Consider the following 17,631-nt stretch of genomic DNA (forward strand, 5'->3'; position numbering starts at 1 on the left):
ACCCAGTGGGAAAAGGGGCAGGAAGATTGGCAGTTACCATGGCAACTCCCTGGGCCACTGGGGCAATAGAGAGCTTCGCATTTATTCATGTATGACAACAAATTATCTTAAGGATAGATTCAATCTGATTGCAACGTGGGTGGTCTAAATGATATCAAATGCGGTCTTTTCTTTTAATCCTTCAAAAGAAAATGAAAGATAAGGAATAGCGCAAACAGCCTATGGGAATGCACAGGTCACCAATATATTAATGAAATATTATTCTTCAAAGGGACCATCTGAAAAATATTACTTCCAGCAACCTAATGTGTTTAATTAATTAGTTAATTAGAGCTAAAGAAAATATTTATATTATTTATTTACTATATAGTCATGTTTTCTACTTTCATAAAGGAATATATTTTTTTTCTACCACTTTCCAATTTTAGGATTATAGCTGTCTTTATGGGGAGTGGGATAATAGCCTCTGGGAAGGGACTGGGGCTGTGGGATAGCAGGTATAGTAGGGAGAGATGGTGCCTATAGTAGCAGTGGGATAATAGCCTCTGGGAAGGGACTGGGGCTGTGGGATAGCAGGTATAGTAGGGAGAGATGGTGCCTATATTAGCAGTGGGGGGATAATAGCCTCTGGGAAGGGACTGGGGGTGTGGGATAGCAGGTATAGTAGGGAGAGATGGTGCCTATAGTAGCAGTGGGATAATAGCCTCTGGGAAGGGACTGGGGCTGTGGGATAGCAGGTATAGTAGGGAGAGATGGTGCCTATATTAGCAGTGGGGGGATAATAGCCTCTGGGAAGGGACTGGGGGTGTGGAATAGCAGGTATAGTAGGGAGAGATGGTGCCTATAGTAGCAGTGGGGGGATAATAGCCTCTGGGAAGGGACTGGGGCTGTGGGATAGCAGGTATAGTAGGGAGAGATAGTGCCTATAGTAGCAGTGGGATAATAGCCTCTGGGAAGGGACTGGGGCTGTGGGATAGCAGGTATAGTAGGGAGAGATGGTGCCTATAGTAGCAGTGGGGGGATAATAGCCTCTGGGAAGGGACTGGGGCTGTGGGATAGCAGGTATAGTAGGGAGAGATAGTGCCTATAGTAGCAGTGGGATAATAGCCTCTGGGAAGGGACTGGGGCTGTGGGATAGCAGGTATAGTAGGGAGAGATGGTGCCTATAGTAGCAGTGGGGGGGATAATAGCCTCTGGGAAGGGACTGGGGCTGTGGGATAGCAGGTATAGTAGGGAGAGATAGTGCCTATAGTAGCAGTGGGATAATAGCCTCTGGGAAGGGACTGGGGCTGTGGGATAGCAGGTATAGTAGGGAGAGATAGTGCCTATAGTAACAGTGGGATAATAGCCTCTGGGAAGGGACTGGGGCTGTGGGATAGCAGGTATAGTAGGGAGAGATGGTGCCTATAGTAGCAGTGGGATAATAGCCTCTGGGAAGGGATTGGGGCTGTGGGATATCAGGTATAGTAGGGAGAGATGGTGCCTATAGTAGCAGTGGGGGGATAATAGCCTCTGGGAAGGGACTGGGGCTGTGGGATAGCAGGTATAGTAGGGAGAGATGGTGCCTATAGTAGCAGTGGGGGGATAATAGCCTCTGGGAAGGGACTGGGGCTGTGGGATAGCAGGTATAGTAGGGAGAGATGGTGCCTATAGTAGCAGTGGGGGGATAATAGCCTCTGGGAAGGGACTGGGGCTGTGGGATAGCAGGTATAGTAGGGAGAGATGGTGCCTATAGTAGCAGTGGGGGGATAATAGCCTCTGGGAAGGGACTGGGGCTGTGGGATAGCAGGTATAGTAGGGAGAGATGGTGCCTATAGTAGCAGTGGGATAATAGCCTCTGGGAAGGGATTGGGGCTGTGGGATAGCAGGTATAGTAGGGAGAGATGGTGCCTATAGTAGCAGTGGGGGGATAATAGCCTCTGGGAAGGGACTGGGGCTGTGGGATAGCAGGTATAGTAGGGAGAGATGGTGCCTATAGTAGCAGTGGGATAATAGCCTCTGGGAAGGGACTGGGGCTGTGGGATAGCAGGTATAGTAGGGAGAGATGGTGCCTATAGTAGCAGTGGGATAATAGCCTCTGGGAAGGGACTGGGGCTGTGGATAGCAGGTATAGTAGGGAGAGATGGTGCCTATAGTAGCAGTGGGATAATAGCCTCTGGGAAGGGACTGGGGCTGTGGGATAGCAGGTATAGTAGGGAGAGATGGTGCCTATAGTAGCAGTGGGATAATAGCCTCTGGGAAGGGACTGGGGCTGTGGGATAGCAGGTATAGTAGGGAGAGATGGTGCCTATAGTAGCAGTGGGGGGATAATAGCCTCTGGGAAGGGATTGGGGCTGTGGGATAGCAGGTATAGTAGGGAGAGATGGGAGTGACTGGTTACCAGCATTAATAAGCCCCATAGAGAGGAATACACTAATTTCCTGCCTGAAAGGGGCTTTTGCTGTCAATTAAAATCTTTGCTCCACTGATCTGCGCTGCCCTGTAGAATCTATTTATTGCTGTTACCCATTGTGCAACCTTGCAGCAGTTCTTCCCTATGGGTACCTCTGGTCTTTAATTCTTAATTTTCCATTTTTGCATGCAGGGAAATAATATCTTTAATATTGCAGCGCTCACCAGGCTGATGGTGCCCATTACAGCACGTGTTTCCCCAGTGACATGGGGGGAATGGAGGAGACAATAATTCGGAATCTGGTCCTTATTGTAATTTGAGACACTTTGCTGGATGTCACCTCTCGGAATCTCAAACCTGATTGAGAATTAAACTCGCTTTCCCCCTTGGAAGACTGGGCGACTGGAGGTCTAATTTCATTCCTGCAGCCGTAATGGGGAAATTAACTGGTAATTTTAGCAGCTTGCTCTGTATACACAGTGGATGTGAGAGACAATTACAGAACCCGATTTATGGGCCGGAAAGAATCATTTGGGGGAGCGGGAAGCTCAAGCTATATTTGCTAATTTATAAATGATAAATACATATTTTATGGCGGAGCAGTTTCTTAAAGTGACATCAACCAGCTATGAGGATTATATAGTGGCCCGGTACAGGGACGGACTGGGCCAGTGGGACACTGGAAAAAACCCGGTGGGCACCGGCCCTGCTGGGCCAGAACCAATCCCTGCTGGGTGCCCCAAGGTCCACAGGTCCCCCCCTCTCCATTCACCTAAGTATGCACGCTTGGGGGAGGGGCCTAAGTGGGCAATGGGGGCCCGGGGGGGTGTGGGGACCACAGTGGGGGTACCTTGGGGGCTGTGGAGCTGTGGAGCCCTGCACCCCCCTGTCCGACCCTTCCTGGGGTAGTGACCCTAAACAGCAGTTTGGTTTAATTGGTCCCATAAAGATACAGTAATGAAAGTTAACATCTGATTGGTTGGTGTGGATGTGAAGTACAGCCTAGGAACCCACTTCAGCCAACCAGCAGTTACCTTTTATTAAGACAGAATAATGAAAGCAAGCATCTAAGTGGCTTCTGTGTGTTACTGGCCAAAGCAATTTTTTAAAACTTGTTCAGGTATAACCCCCTTATGTATCCTGCAGGGCTGGAACAAGAGAAGGGCAATGGGGGTAGGGGAAGGGACTAAATTCCAGATAATGCATACCTCCTAACATTTGAAAAATGAAAAGAGGGACAAAAAGATTCCGTGCGCGCAGCGCGGCAATTTTTTTACCATGCCCACTTTTGTGGCCACGCCCCAATTCCCACACCCCATCCATTTTTTTTTTCAAAAAATTCTCCTTTTATATAGTAGATATGGCGGGATCAGACGCAAATGTGCTATACCCTCATACTGTACTACCTAAGGGAAACAATATAGCAACTCCTACATATAAATACAAATATAGAGAGAAGGGAGTCAGTTATAAGTAAGTTATAACTATAGAAAGTGCCCCCCATACACAGTGCCCCCAATTGAGACAGTGCCCCCCATACACAGTGCCCCCAATAGAGACAGCCCCCCCCATACACAGTGCCCCCAATTGAGACAGTCCCACCCCATACACAGTACTCCCAATTGAGACAGTCCCACCCCATACACAGTGCCCCCAATTAAGACAGTCCCCCCCATACACAGTGCCCCCAATTGAGACAGTCCCACCCCATACACAGTGCCCCCAATTAAGACAGTCCCCCCCATACACAGTGCCCCCAATTGAGACAGTCCCACCCCATACACAGTACCCCCAATTGAGACAGTCCCCCCATACACAGTGCCCCCAATTGAGACAGTCCCCCCATACACAGTGCCCCCAATTGAGACAGCCCCCCCCATACACAGCGCCCCCAATAGAGACAGCCCCCCCCATACACAGCATCCCCAATAGAGACAGCCCCCCCATACACAGCGCCCCCAATAGAGACAGCCCCCCCATACTCAGTGCCCCCAATAGAGACAGCTCCCCCATACACAGTGCCCCAATAGAGACAGCCCCCCCATACACAGCGCCCCCAATAGAGACAGCCCCCCCATACACAGTGCCCCCAATAGAGACAGCCCCCCCATACACAGTGCCCCCAATAGAGACAGCCCCCCCCATACACAGTACCCCCAATAGAGACAGTCCCGCCCCATACACAGTGCCCCCAATAGAGACAGCCCCCTCCCCATACACATTGCCCCCAATAGAGACACCTCCCCCATACACAGTGCCCCCAATAGAGACAGTCCCGCCCCATACACAGTGCCCCCAATAGAGACAGTCCCGCCCCATACACAGTGCCCCCAATAGAGACAGTCCCGCCCCATACACAGTGCCCCCAATAGAGACAGTCCCGCCCCATACACAATGGAAGGGTGGCGCTGCTAAAGGGCAGGTCAGAGGTGTAGTTATCAGGACAGGGTGGGTCAGGTGTAGGCGTATTGAGCCCCATCATTCCCTATGGCAACCCTGGTCTCCTGTTTCCTATTATTTGCACCAAAATTAAGGATGAACCCCCAATTTGCTATAAACCTTGGGGGTTTGGACACTCCCCCCTCAGTATCCCATATGTACTATACCTGCCCTATCAGGGCACCTTGTCTTGGGTGCCAAACCTCCTTGGCCTGGCTCTGAATCCAAGTTACGTTTGGCAGCCCGGGGTTCCACATTGGCGCTCGAGAGCAGGGGCCTCATACTACTGAAAGAAAGAATAGGGTGGAATAATAAACAGTGAATGCTGCCATTATGGCAGGACAAGTGGGGGCCATTTATAAAGACTGGGCGAATTTGCAACAGGGCAGTAACCCATGGGAACCAATCAGGTATTTGATTTCGCTGCTCAACAACAGGACGAAAAAAGCTAATCACTGATTGGTTGCTATAGGTTACTGCCCTGATGCAAATTTGCCCAGTCTTTATAAATGACTCCCACTTGTCCTGCCATAATGGCAGCATTCACTGTTTATTATTCCACCTTATTCTTTCTTTCAGCTTTACTTTTATACCCTGTTTTATACTCCGACCGATTGATTAAACCCCCCCTGCGTATCCCTACAAATCCGTGATGGGCCCTGCCTAGGGCAAGTTTAACCGCACCGCCAATAAATGAACGTATCTATAGCAGCAATGCACAGAAATACATTTTGGGCTCAATAATGGGCCAGATATTGACTGGGGCCATTCAATCCCTGTGTTCAGCACTCAGCAGCCCCCCCACCGCTTAATTATATGTTTATGGATCCGACGCGGCCGCGCTGCGCAGAACCCATACAGTAAGTTTCTTTATAAGAATCTTCAGTGATTATTCCCGTCCTGGGGATATGATTTCTCTCTCCTGCTATTTAATTACAGGGACTATGGGCACACATTAGCGTGCTCGCCGCCGCATTAACTTTCATTTACTAAAATAATTCCGCTGCATCTAAATAAAGCAAAGAATCTCTCTCTTTTCATGTTTCTCGGTGGATTTCGGTCCCCCCGTAGCGCGGAGGCGATGGGGAGAGGAGATTGGGGCAGTTTCTCTTGTTCTTGACCTTGAGCTGTTGATTAAACATCTGCTTTCATGCAAAATGTCATTATATCCATGGAGAGAGGATAATATTGCGCTCGGTTTGGCATCTTTAAACTGAGCAGTGATTGGTCGGATATAAGTGCTTTATGTACGGCACACAATGTCGCAAACCTGTATCTGTCATCATATGTGTTTATGGGAAATGATGCTCATAGGGTCGGACTGGGCCGGCGGGACATCAGGAGACACTGCTGGCCCAATCCCTGCCGGGAAGCATCAGTGCTCTCCCTCCCTCAGTCACACCCAGGCAAGAGTTATGTCCTCTGGGACGGGGGAAATGGGCTTGGTCAGGAGGTGGGGGGCCAATGAGGGTGTGGGGGCACTTAGGGTGGCAGCTCTGGTGAACCAGTGGGCAAAATTTGCAACCAGGCGCCTCCCCTGCCCCCTTTCTTCCACTATGTCCCCCAGAACTACCACGGCCGTCCACTTCCATACTGCTTGTTGGCTGCCGTTGCTGAGACTCCCTGCCCCCCCCCTGTGGTAGTTATGCCAGTGCATATAGTAAAATACCTACCCCAGTGGCACCCATATTGAGCAAGCATTCATAAAGCAAGTACTAAAGCAAGAATTTATTTTATTCAAGATACACCTTTAATTAGATAAAAACACTGATACGGTGACAAAGCGCTTGCACCAAGCACATGGCGGGATCTCTTATTAAAATTATAAAATTATTTCACATATCAGCACCCATACGTAAAGCCCTGTTCCTCTAATCAATTTACACAAAAATATACTATTTTAGTAGTTTCTTACTTTGGGTAATCCTAAATAGAAAGCTGCCATTTTAAGCACTAAGGGCCGCCCCCTGGGATCATAGGATTCACAGTGCACACAAACAAGCCAAGGCACACATACATGCTAGGCCCCATCAGCCAATGAATGGACAGAGTTCCGTATTTGTCTCCCATACTACAAGAGCAATATTGACTGATTTATATATTTCACTTTGTCAAGCTATAAACTATCTGTTGGGTAAGTATTGCCCCCCTCCCCATTGGATTCTGGGAGTTGTAGTTTAACAGCAGCTAAATGGAGGGTGGGTTTACTAGTCGAACATCTCTGATTTATGTGCCCGGCTGCTGCGTGCGTCACGGGTCGGTGTGCCAACGCTCAGTGCCAGGATCAGTATGCCAGGGAGCACGGAGAGAAAGCACTTGTGTGGCCCCCACATCACTAATAGGCACCTTACTCAGGTCAGCAATCACAGGGATAGGGAAATTACACACTCTTTATCCAGGCGCTGAATGGTTTAAAGGGAGCCTATCATTAATGAACAAATGTTGCTGGATATTATTCCGTATGACAGAATTAACCCCTCGCCTACACACATCATTGGGCGTCTATGGCACGCGTGGAAAGCAAACAATTCATTATTAGATTTCAGCCAATGCCTGACATTGTATTAAAGGCATCATTTATCCATATTAATACCTCTTTACCTGACAGTTGTTGGACTACAACTCCCATATACTCCAAAAATGTGCAGGGAGCTGTAGTCCAGTAATATAACAAGGATCTGAGGGGCCAACAGGGTGTGGCTTTGGACAGATCAGAGGCGTGGCCTACATTTCCCTGAATTTTCAAAGACGAAATTTGCTAAACTTGGTTTCGGGCCAAAGGAATTGTGGGTAGGGGAATGATTGTGTTTAAAAGGTGGGTTCACCTTTAATTTATAGAATAGCTAAATTCAGTTGGTCTTCATTATTTATTTTTATTAATAATTTGCCTTCTTCTTCTAACTTTTTACAGATATCAAATGGGGGTCACTGACCCCGGCAGCCAACAAACTATTGCTCTGTGAGGCTACAATTTTATTGTTATTGTTACTTCTTATAACTTATTATTCTGTTTATAATGTATTATTCTATTTAAACCACTCCCTGGTTGCTAAGATATTTTGAACCCTAGCAACCAGATTTTTGGAGAGACCACACCGGGCCTAGGGTGGCAGAAATTTAGGGGCGGCATGCTGCCCCGCCACAACTAAATTTAGAAATTGTGCCCCGATACAGAGCAATGGGGACCTCTCCCCACTGCTCCGTATGGGGTTTAAATGTTTGTGCATGCGCACTCGAGCCTCGGGAGGAGGGGCGATCAAGGGGGGGGGGGCGCCCGGAACGTAAATCCGGCGCTGAAGATGCTAAAACGCCTAACCAGAGAGCCGCTGAACAAAAATGTCAATAATTAAAAAAACACAAATAATACAAAATGAAGACCAATTGCAAATTGTCTCAGAATATAACTCTCTACTCCATACAAAAAGTTCTATAAAAGAGAATAGGCTGGAAGCTTAGTACAAGTACTCAGAGGGCGCTGAGCAGGGTCGGACTAGGCCGCGGGGGCCCAGACCCGACCATTGCCGGCGATTCCTCTGCCCGACTATTTCTCCCTGGCGCATTAAACTTATGCAAGCTTGAGGGATGATGTCGGGTGGGGGACCCTGCGAGGGGGGTTTAGGGGAGCCCCTGCGGGGGGGTGAAGGGATGCGGCCGGCGAGGGCCCCTGGGGTGGGTGCACCCCCCAGTCCGACCCTGGGAGTTGCTGGGAGTTGCAGCCCAGAAGTGAAAGCTGAGCCACACCTATTGATATAAGACCTACAGTGCTGGGATAGTTAGCCTGCATCCTTCCAGCAGCCACTGTCAGCCTTCTTTGGGCAAGGGATGCTGGGAGTTGTAGCTGAAATATCAGTAGGGAGATGGGTTGTTCCTCCCAGAGTGGAGGAACCATAAGGCAATATTCCTTCTCTGCACTGGTGGTTCTGACTGCTGAAGCTGATTTGGGAACCCGTCTTGGCTGCAGGACAACGTACATGTGCTACATTGTTTCAGGAGGCAGAACCAGCAGTGCAGATGCTGCTTTCAATAGCAATGCCGCTTACACATAACTTGATGATGAATGTCTATAGGAAAGTTATATTCCTTCTCTAGGCGACATGCCAGTTTGGGATTTACATCCCCTTTAATTGAGATATACATTTCCCTGAGGCTGAGGGCCGGTTGTGTATTTACTGTAAATAAAATCTGTTGCAACTGTAATATTTGTAATGATATTTAATGTAAATAAGCTCCGAGTTACCAAAGGTTTCTGTGTAATCCAGGGCCTACCTGACAGCGCGACGCGTTTCACTCTTATGGACAAGACTCAATTAGATTGCTTTCATGGGAGGATCTCACAGCAAGTCTCTGTCTTTTCTGATGACTTTCCCTTTAATGAGCAAATAGACTTGAATTAGAACTTTTACAGTAGTCCCTATGAAACCCATCAAAATCCATCAGTTAATAGAGCTTATCCAGCAGAATCCTGCATTGTAATCTGTTTCTCCCATGGGGCTAGCCATATTCTTCATTTCCCAGGGTGCTACAGCCATGTGACCTGTGCTCTGATAAACTTCAGTCACACTTTACTGCTGCGCTGCAAGTTGGAGTGATACCCCCCCCCCCCCAGCAGCCGATCAGCAGAACAATGGGAAGGGAGCAAGATAGCAGCTCCCAGTAGGTATCAGAATAGCACTCAGTAGTAAGAAATCCAAGTCCGGCTTGGGACTCCTCCAGATACATGGGAGTAGGAGAAACAATAGGTTAGCTGAAAGCAGTTCTAATGTGTAGCGCTGGCTCCTTCTGAAAGCTCAGACTCAGGCACACTTTACTGCTGCGCTGCAAGTTGGAGTGATATCCCCCCCCCCCAGCAGCCGATCAGCAGAACAATGGGAAGGGAGCAAGATAGCAGCTCCCAGTAGGTATCAGAATAGCACTCAATAGTAAGAAATCCAAGTCCGGCTTGGGACTCCTCCAGTTACATGGGAGTAGGAGAAACAATAGGTTAGCTGAAAGCAGTTCTAATGTGTAGCGCTGGCTGAAAGCTCAGACTCAGGCACACTTTACTGCTACGCTGCAAGTTGGAGTGATATCCCCCCCTCACCCCCAGCAGCCAATCAGCAGAACAATGGGAAGGGAGCAAGATAGCAGCTCCCAGTAGGTATCAGAATAGCACTCAATAGTAAGAAATCCAAGTCCGGCTTGGGACTCCTCCAGTTACATGGAAGTAGGAGAAACAATAGGTTAGCTGAAAGCAGTTCTAATGTGTAGCGCTGGCTGAAAGCTCAGACTCAGGCACAAGGCACTGAGATGGCACCTACACACCAATATTACAGCTACAAATACATTTGTTGGCTCAAGAATAAAAGTTTAAATGGCAGAGGGAATTATTTGCTGTGTAAACAGTGTCATTTAGAAATAAAAAGTACCCCATAAAAATCAGGAGTAGAAGCTGCCATGTTGCTTGCTGCAGAGCAGACATTCTGCATAGACTTCGGTAGAACATTTGTGACCACTAGGGGCTGCTGTTTCAGTGACCCCCTTTGAAGGCTGGAAAGAGGCAAAAGAAAATGATATTAATTCAAAAATTATAAAAAAAATGAAGACCAATTCAAAAGCTGCTTAGAATTAGCCATTCTATAACATATTAAAATGTAAGTTAAAGGGGAACAACCCCTTTAAGATAAAGGGAATTTGTTTTTATGGCGGGACTTTTTACTTGGATCGTTTGTACATATCTAGGATCTCTGCCATAAAGCAAGACTGGGGCTGAAGCTGTTTGCCCAAACAGGAGGCAGTCACATGATCCCCAGGAGGGACATACATAGGGTCTCAGATATTGCTGAAATCATCACCAGGGGCCACAGATTGTTAGGGGGTAAGTGTTGTGTACAGGACATACCACCCTATGAAATGTAAACTTAAACATTTAGGGGGCAACATGCTCCCCCCCACCCCAAGTTCCCAACCCTGGTGATCACACTGGCCTGTGCCTGAAGCACCATGTTAGATTGTGAGCTCTGTAGCCTAGAAATGCAGATTAATCACAGAGGGGTCATTTACAAACCCAGGGTGAGCTCCTATATCTCTGTGAGTAATCTGCATTTCTAGGCTACAGAGCTAACAATCTAAGGGCTGCTGCAGGCACAGGACGGTATTATTGCCACACACAGTGTTTTATCCCCATGTAATATCATTGCTGTGCGTTTGGTTCTGCCCTGCCATCCCTGGCACCCCTGCTCCCTGCCATGGGAGTATCCAGAGGAGATATAAAAGCCAATTAGAGCGCAGATCTCTGAGCCGCTCATCACTCTGACGAACTGCAATCACTGTGACATCCCCATGCCAGTCTGCTCTGTTGTGGGGCCTCCTATTATTCCGGGGGGATTCCCTCCTGTGAGCCAGAGACCCCGGCCGGCTGTTCACTTAGCGTTGTCTACGCTGTAGGAATGTCTAGCGTTGTCTACGCTGTGGGTTGGACTGGATCAGGGCCTCTGTGTCACTCACTGAGCTTTTTAGGGGGGTTATGTTGCCTCCTCGAGACACCGGCTCCCCCACAGGCTTGGGGTCTGCGCCCCCTTTGTTACACCAATGACACTTTCTAAAAAACAAGGCTCTTTGCCCTTTGTTAGAAAAGGAACTCCCCACTGCAGGGCTGGTGATATCAGGGGGGCTTCAGGTTATTCTATTGGGTCAGGGTCAGACTGGGCCAGTGAAACAGAGAAAAACCCAGCCTTCATGGGGCCCTATCAGTTGGACTGGGGTACCAGGGGCCCACCAGGCAGGGCCAGCCTTAGGCCTTTTGCACCAACGGGAATAAGCACATAAATCTGTCCAGCTGGCCCCCAACAACAGGGTCATACTGGGCCACCGGGATACTGGGAAAATACCCGGCGGGTCCCAGCGGCCCAGACCCAACTCTATTAGTGCTTCCCCTGGCTGCCGATGTCCTCCACTGATGTGTTCACATATGCATCAGTAGGTGTTGGGCGGGGGCCCCTGCAGGGGGGGTGTGGGGTGTGCGGTGGGGGCCCCTGCAGGGGACACGTACCTTGGGGGGTGCAGGGCCCCCAGGGCAGGAGCCAAGGTGGGCCCTGCACCCCCCCCCAGTCTGACCCTGCCCAACAATGATTTCCCCTTTATGCTGCTATGTGTTCTGGGACATTAAACACAAAGTGGGCACTGCACTCATACTGCTACCCCACTGTGTATAGTGTGCCTGAGGGGCCATTAATCACTGTATATAGTACGCTTGGTGTGCCAGTGCCCAGTGCTTGGGGGCCACAAATTGGTCCCAATTGGACCCTGCAGTTTATAGGAATGGCCCTACCACCAGGTATCTAACAAAAGGGCCCACCACTCAGCTACCTAAGGGCCCACCACCCAGCTACCTAAGGGCCCACCACATAGCCACCGCCACTCCCTGTTCCCCCCCAAGCCACATGACCACTGTGAATTTTCAACAGCAAAGTAAATATCACAATGGAGCAGGGAGCAGTGGTGGCTAGGGGGCAACTGGCTTGAGGGCAGGTAGCAGGGCCCAACCAAGGGCCATTCCGACCCCGCCGCTGACCCAGACTCATTCCCCATGGACTCTGACAATGCTCCCCTGATGGTTCACAGCCAAAATTAAAGTAGAAGGAAAGGTAAAAACTCAGTAAGCTTTATCAGAAAGGTCTATATAAATACACCCATAAGCACTCACAGAGTCCTCTATCAAAAGAAACCTTTTTTGGGAACATGTTCTTCGGTATCGGACTTCCTCTCTTTTAGGGCTTCTTCAGGTTTGGGGCACGAGTCTGCTCAGTTCTCTCCTCTCTCCCCCTTCCCATAAGGATGCATAGGAATGCACTCCCCCCACCCTTAGGAATGAGTGATCTGAGGCTGTAACTGCAGCAGGAAGCTACCAAGACCAAGCTTTCTGCTAAATAAATATATTGTTCTAGGTGGCACTAATGTGGCAAATCTATTGGCAATAAAATGCCAAAGAATTTTTTAAGGAGGTAAAGGTGTGGGGGGGGGTGGGGGAGGAGGGAGGACTATATACAGCCCTGGGTGTATTGGGACTGAATGTAGCTCCTTGCATGAGTACTGGGTATAACTCTAGCTGGCAGCTGACAGTTGGAGGTCTCACTGCCTATTCATATACCCGTATACAATGTATATATACTATTTATCTGTTATTTTGTAACTGGTGTCGCTTTTCTTTGTTTTACTTCGATTACATTTTTTTCCTGTCCCTTTTTCTCTCATCCAATAATCAATGGCCATTATTTTCTGCGCAGTTTTCATTCGCGTCTTGTTTTGCTTGCGCAGAACTCGGTGTTTGGGGAAAACATTTTAATACGAGAAACGATTTTCGGATACAAAAGAAGAAAATGCCGGTTGGAAACAATTGGGGTCGATAGCGAGCGGGCGGAGCGGGCAGAACAATGGCAGTGTTTCTGGGCGACTGGGTCAGAATGGGACGGACTGGGGCTCCCTTGGTCATTCTGACCCTGCGGAATTGTTCTCAGAATGTTTTATGGGATGGGTGTGTAACCCTTTGTGTCCCAGGAACAAATTCTGCACATATCAAATCCACAGGGGTTTGTGCTCAGGTATTTAAAGTGTCCTCCTGAATCAGTGATCTGTGGCTCCCAGCATTCCAACTGCTTTCCGGCTCAGTGGGCTTGTCAGCCTGTAAAATTGTGCTTTGTACTGATAGGGTATCTCTCTATACAGTCTATAAGCAAACTTAGGGGGCTGTTCCTGCTGAATTGTGCTTAGTACAGGGGAATCTCTATGCTGCCATAGTTTTATGGTATCTCTCTGTACAATCTATGAGCAAACTTAGGGGGCTGTTCCTGCTGAATTGTGCTTAGTACAGAGGAATCCCTATGCTGCCATGGTTTTATGGTATCTCTGTACAGGCTATGAGCAAACTTAGGGGGCTGTTCCTGCTGAATTGTGCTAAGTACAGGGGAATCCCTATGTGCCATAGTTTTATGGTATCTCTCTGTACAGGCTATGAACAAACTTAGGGGCTGTTCCTGCTGAACTGTGCTTAGTACAAGGGAATCCCTATGCTGCCATAGTTTTATGGTATCTCACTGTACAGGGTATGAGCAAACTTAGGGGGCTGTTCCTGCTGAATTATGCTTAGTACAGGGGAATCCCTATGTGCCATAGTTTTATGGTATCTCTCTGTACAGGCTATGAGCAAACTTAGGGGGCTGTTCCTGCTGAATTGTGCTTAGTACAGGGGAATCCCTATGCTGCCATAGTTTTATGGTATCTCTCTGTACATATGATATTGCCCACAGTGCAGTTCCCCTTTAAACCCTATAACCCCCAGCGATGTTCTTAAACCTTCTCTGTTTATCCAAACTGGTACTGTCCCCGCCCAGGGGAACCATTGGTTAAATACAAACCCCTGTCTCATCGTCCAGTGTGTGTGACTGTGCTCCGGCGGCCACAATAACACACTGTGTACACTCAGGTGTGGCGCTCATTGTGAAGGCGTGCATTGTGGGTAACATCAATTGTGTGGGCGGGCCGAGGAATGAAAACAAACCAGCATTCCGCTCCGTTTCCCATGCAAGATAAAGGAATTGTCTTTTTGCAATCTCTATTATTATCCTTTATTGCTATAGTGCCAACGTATTCCGCAGCGCAGTACAGAGATCGTTCCTCGTTCCCATGGGGTGACTAATGGCTTTTTTGGATGTGACGAGCTCTGATTCTATCTGCCCCTGTATATACAAGCACATGTAGGTACAGAATGCTTAGGGATTATGCAAAGGCAAATAATGTTGAAAGGCTACATCAGTGCCAGCCAGGCCCCCGCGGCCCCCCTGCACAGGCGCATGTAAGACAAGGGCCCAGACTGGGGGTAGGTGATAGATGAGGTACATTGCCTAGCCCCCCATCTACTATTGTGCCTAGGCACCATTGGCATAACAAAAGTGTGCCAGCCCCACCCCGCAAATAAATCTTCGGGGAAGCCCGGTGGGCAAAGCAGCCACCCTATGCACGTGCCTCTTCTGCCTACCCCTAGTTTCAACCCTGGGCTACAAATAATGTATTGGGGTTCTGTAATAGCCCAAGGAAACCACAGGGAAGATCTATGTCTATGAAGTTGCCCCTTCATTTTCTGCTTGAGGATTTCCCAAGCTTAGCTTCCCAACAGCATCCTAGAGGCCACTGAGCATGTGCAGTGCCACTGACACACAAAGGACAGGCCTAACCAGATCTAAAATGGGGAGCTGCTGGGGTCAACTATAAAGACCTGGATCATTACTGCTATAGGGCTGCTGCACCCCTGAGCCGGTACATTAAGTTCCATATATATGGTGTGTGTTTACTTACCTTTAGTTCTGACTACATGTAGTAGGTTGCCAGTTGCACACAGAGCTGGCACTCTTCTGTATTCACACTGCTACACCCATGTAGAGAGTGCTATTCTGAGACAATTTGCAATTGGTCTAGTGTTTTATTATTTGTGGTTTTTCAGTTCTTTAGCTTTTTGTTCAGCAACTCTTCAGTTTGGAATTTCAGCTGCTATCTGTTTGCTAGGGTCCAAATTACCTTAGCAACCAGGAAGTTGTTTGAACGAGAGACTGGAATATAAATAGAAGAGGCCTGAATAGAAAGATAAGTAATATAAAGTAACAATAACAATAAAACTGGAGCCTCACAGAGCAATAGTTTTTGGCTGCCGGGGTCAGTGACCCCCATTTGAAAGCTGGAAAGGGTCAGAAGAAGAAGGCAAATAATTCAAAAACTATAAAAAAAAAAATGAAGACCAGTTGAGTTCCATATATAGAGTGCGTGTTTATTTGCCTTTGGTTCTGACTACATGTAGAAATAATAGGTCGCCAGTTGCACACAGAGCTGGCACTCTTCTGTATTCACCCTGCTACACCCCATTTGGTTACCCCACTCACTGGGGATAAGTAGGAAAGAGAGAGCAAGGCCGGGGCTGTTAAATCCCATGTTGCCAGGCATGACGGATGCGCAGAGGAGTCACACGTGTATTTGCGCACATGTATCGCTATACGGGGAAAGTGGCGGCAGACGTGTGAGAATAATTACCCATGGCCTCATTTCCTGGCTCGTACCTTGCAGTGCTGCGGTGACCTGTTTTCCATTCCTGTACTACAGGCACAGATACAGGCGGTGTCCCCCCGCGGTAACGAGCCAATCCTGCAGAGAGCGAGACCACCGGGACACGTTTCAGCAACGGCGCAATCAGCTCCCACCTGGCTTTGGGTTCAATTCCAGGGACAGCATATTATTATTATTATTATTAACATTTATTTATAAAGCGCCAACATATACCGCAGCGCTGTACTCTCATTTCACTTATTTAGGGGTAAATGGACAATCATGGTGGCCAATCCCTGCTTGTTTTGGGGTTCTGTACCTGCCCAAGGCCCATTAGCAGGGAAGATCTGTGCCACCAAAGATGCCCCTCTCGGGGTAGAATTAGATGTGGTTTAGGAGGGGGCCTTTTTAAAAAATCATCAAGGGAGGTTTGTTCTTCTTTAATTATGTCTTTCGACATAGGTGCAAAAAGATGTTGGCTCCTATGGAGGTTCTGCTTATAATGCACTGGCTGGATGGACGCGGCGGCCAATCACCCGGCTAAACACCTCCATTACTTTCTATTAGCTCGTCATTCATGGTCGGCTCTAGAATTTATGATCCGTGAGCGGAAAGTGAGCCTATAATCAATAGCTCATTCATTGCCTTCTAAGAACTCCCGGGGATTTACCCCTCGGCGGCAGGAATGGCTTATTTAGTATTTTGGAACGGTTGCTAGGCGACAAAAGTTTGTTAACTGCCTGTTAACCGCTGTCAGTTTCCCTTGCTCAGGCCATTAAATATTAAGTAGGGGAGTACAGGAAAGGTTGGATTTATGAGCAAAGGAATTTAAAGAGATGGCTGGGTGAGAGATCTGAGGGATTTGGACTGGGGGGGGTTCCCAATACCATGGCAGTGACCCCCAAGTTCAATGTGGAAGCCCTACATCGGCATTCGCTGCCCCCCCCCCCCATCCCCTGCAATGGTTTCCCTAGTTCCTGTTTCCTTGGTTACCTTGTGAATAGATGTGTGGGGGGAGATGGTTAATTAAGGATGCTGTCGGGGAAGACCCTGTATTAATGGGAAAGTGAAGGTTTTTAGCAAGAAGAATCCCTCGTGCCACGGCCGGCCACTAAACTACTCGGAAGCAGCTGGCGTAGCCCAAACAACCCCCAAACCATCCCAGGAATGGAATTTGTAGAACTATCAGGGGCCGGGAGAATGTTCCAAACTGTACCCTTATGGGGAGGGAGTCACAAGAAAAGGGTAAATATTTACTGCCCCCTCATCCTTCCCTCCCAATATCCCCCAAATCTTCTGTCCTACTGAATGTCCAGTCCATGACTAATAGCCATGGGGAAGGAGGCCATGTTGTACCATGTGACACAATTCAAGCACCTCCCACCCAGGCCGGGCAGGCAACAGTCCCAGTCGGACCCTGTGGGACGATGATCACAAGTAGTGGCTCGCCCAGCCACTGTTTGGGCCTCCGCCTACTCTTTGACTTTCCTTAGCATGATGTCCCATAGAGGGAGTTAGTCGCCCACAATTGCGCACAATTGGTCGCAGCGTCTCGTATATTAACCTACGTCAGCTGAAAAGCTGGGATTAGTTGCCACTATGGCCGATACATCGATATAACCTATATATCAGCTAAAGAGGGGCCATGACCAAATGTTGGTCCTCAAATGGGAGCTTAAACTCAAGAAGTCAGAAGACCACTGTGCTATAGTTTCAGGCATATGTAGGAAACCCAA

Source organism: Xenopus tropicalis, chromosome 4 (genome assembly GCF_000004195.4).
Source record: "Xenopus tropicalis strain Nigerian chromosome 4, UCB_Xtro_10.0, whole genome shotgun sequence".
NCBI classification, from domain to species: Eukaryota; Metazoa; Chordata; class Amphibia; order Anura; family Pipidae; genus Xenopus; species Xenopus tropicalis.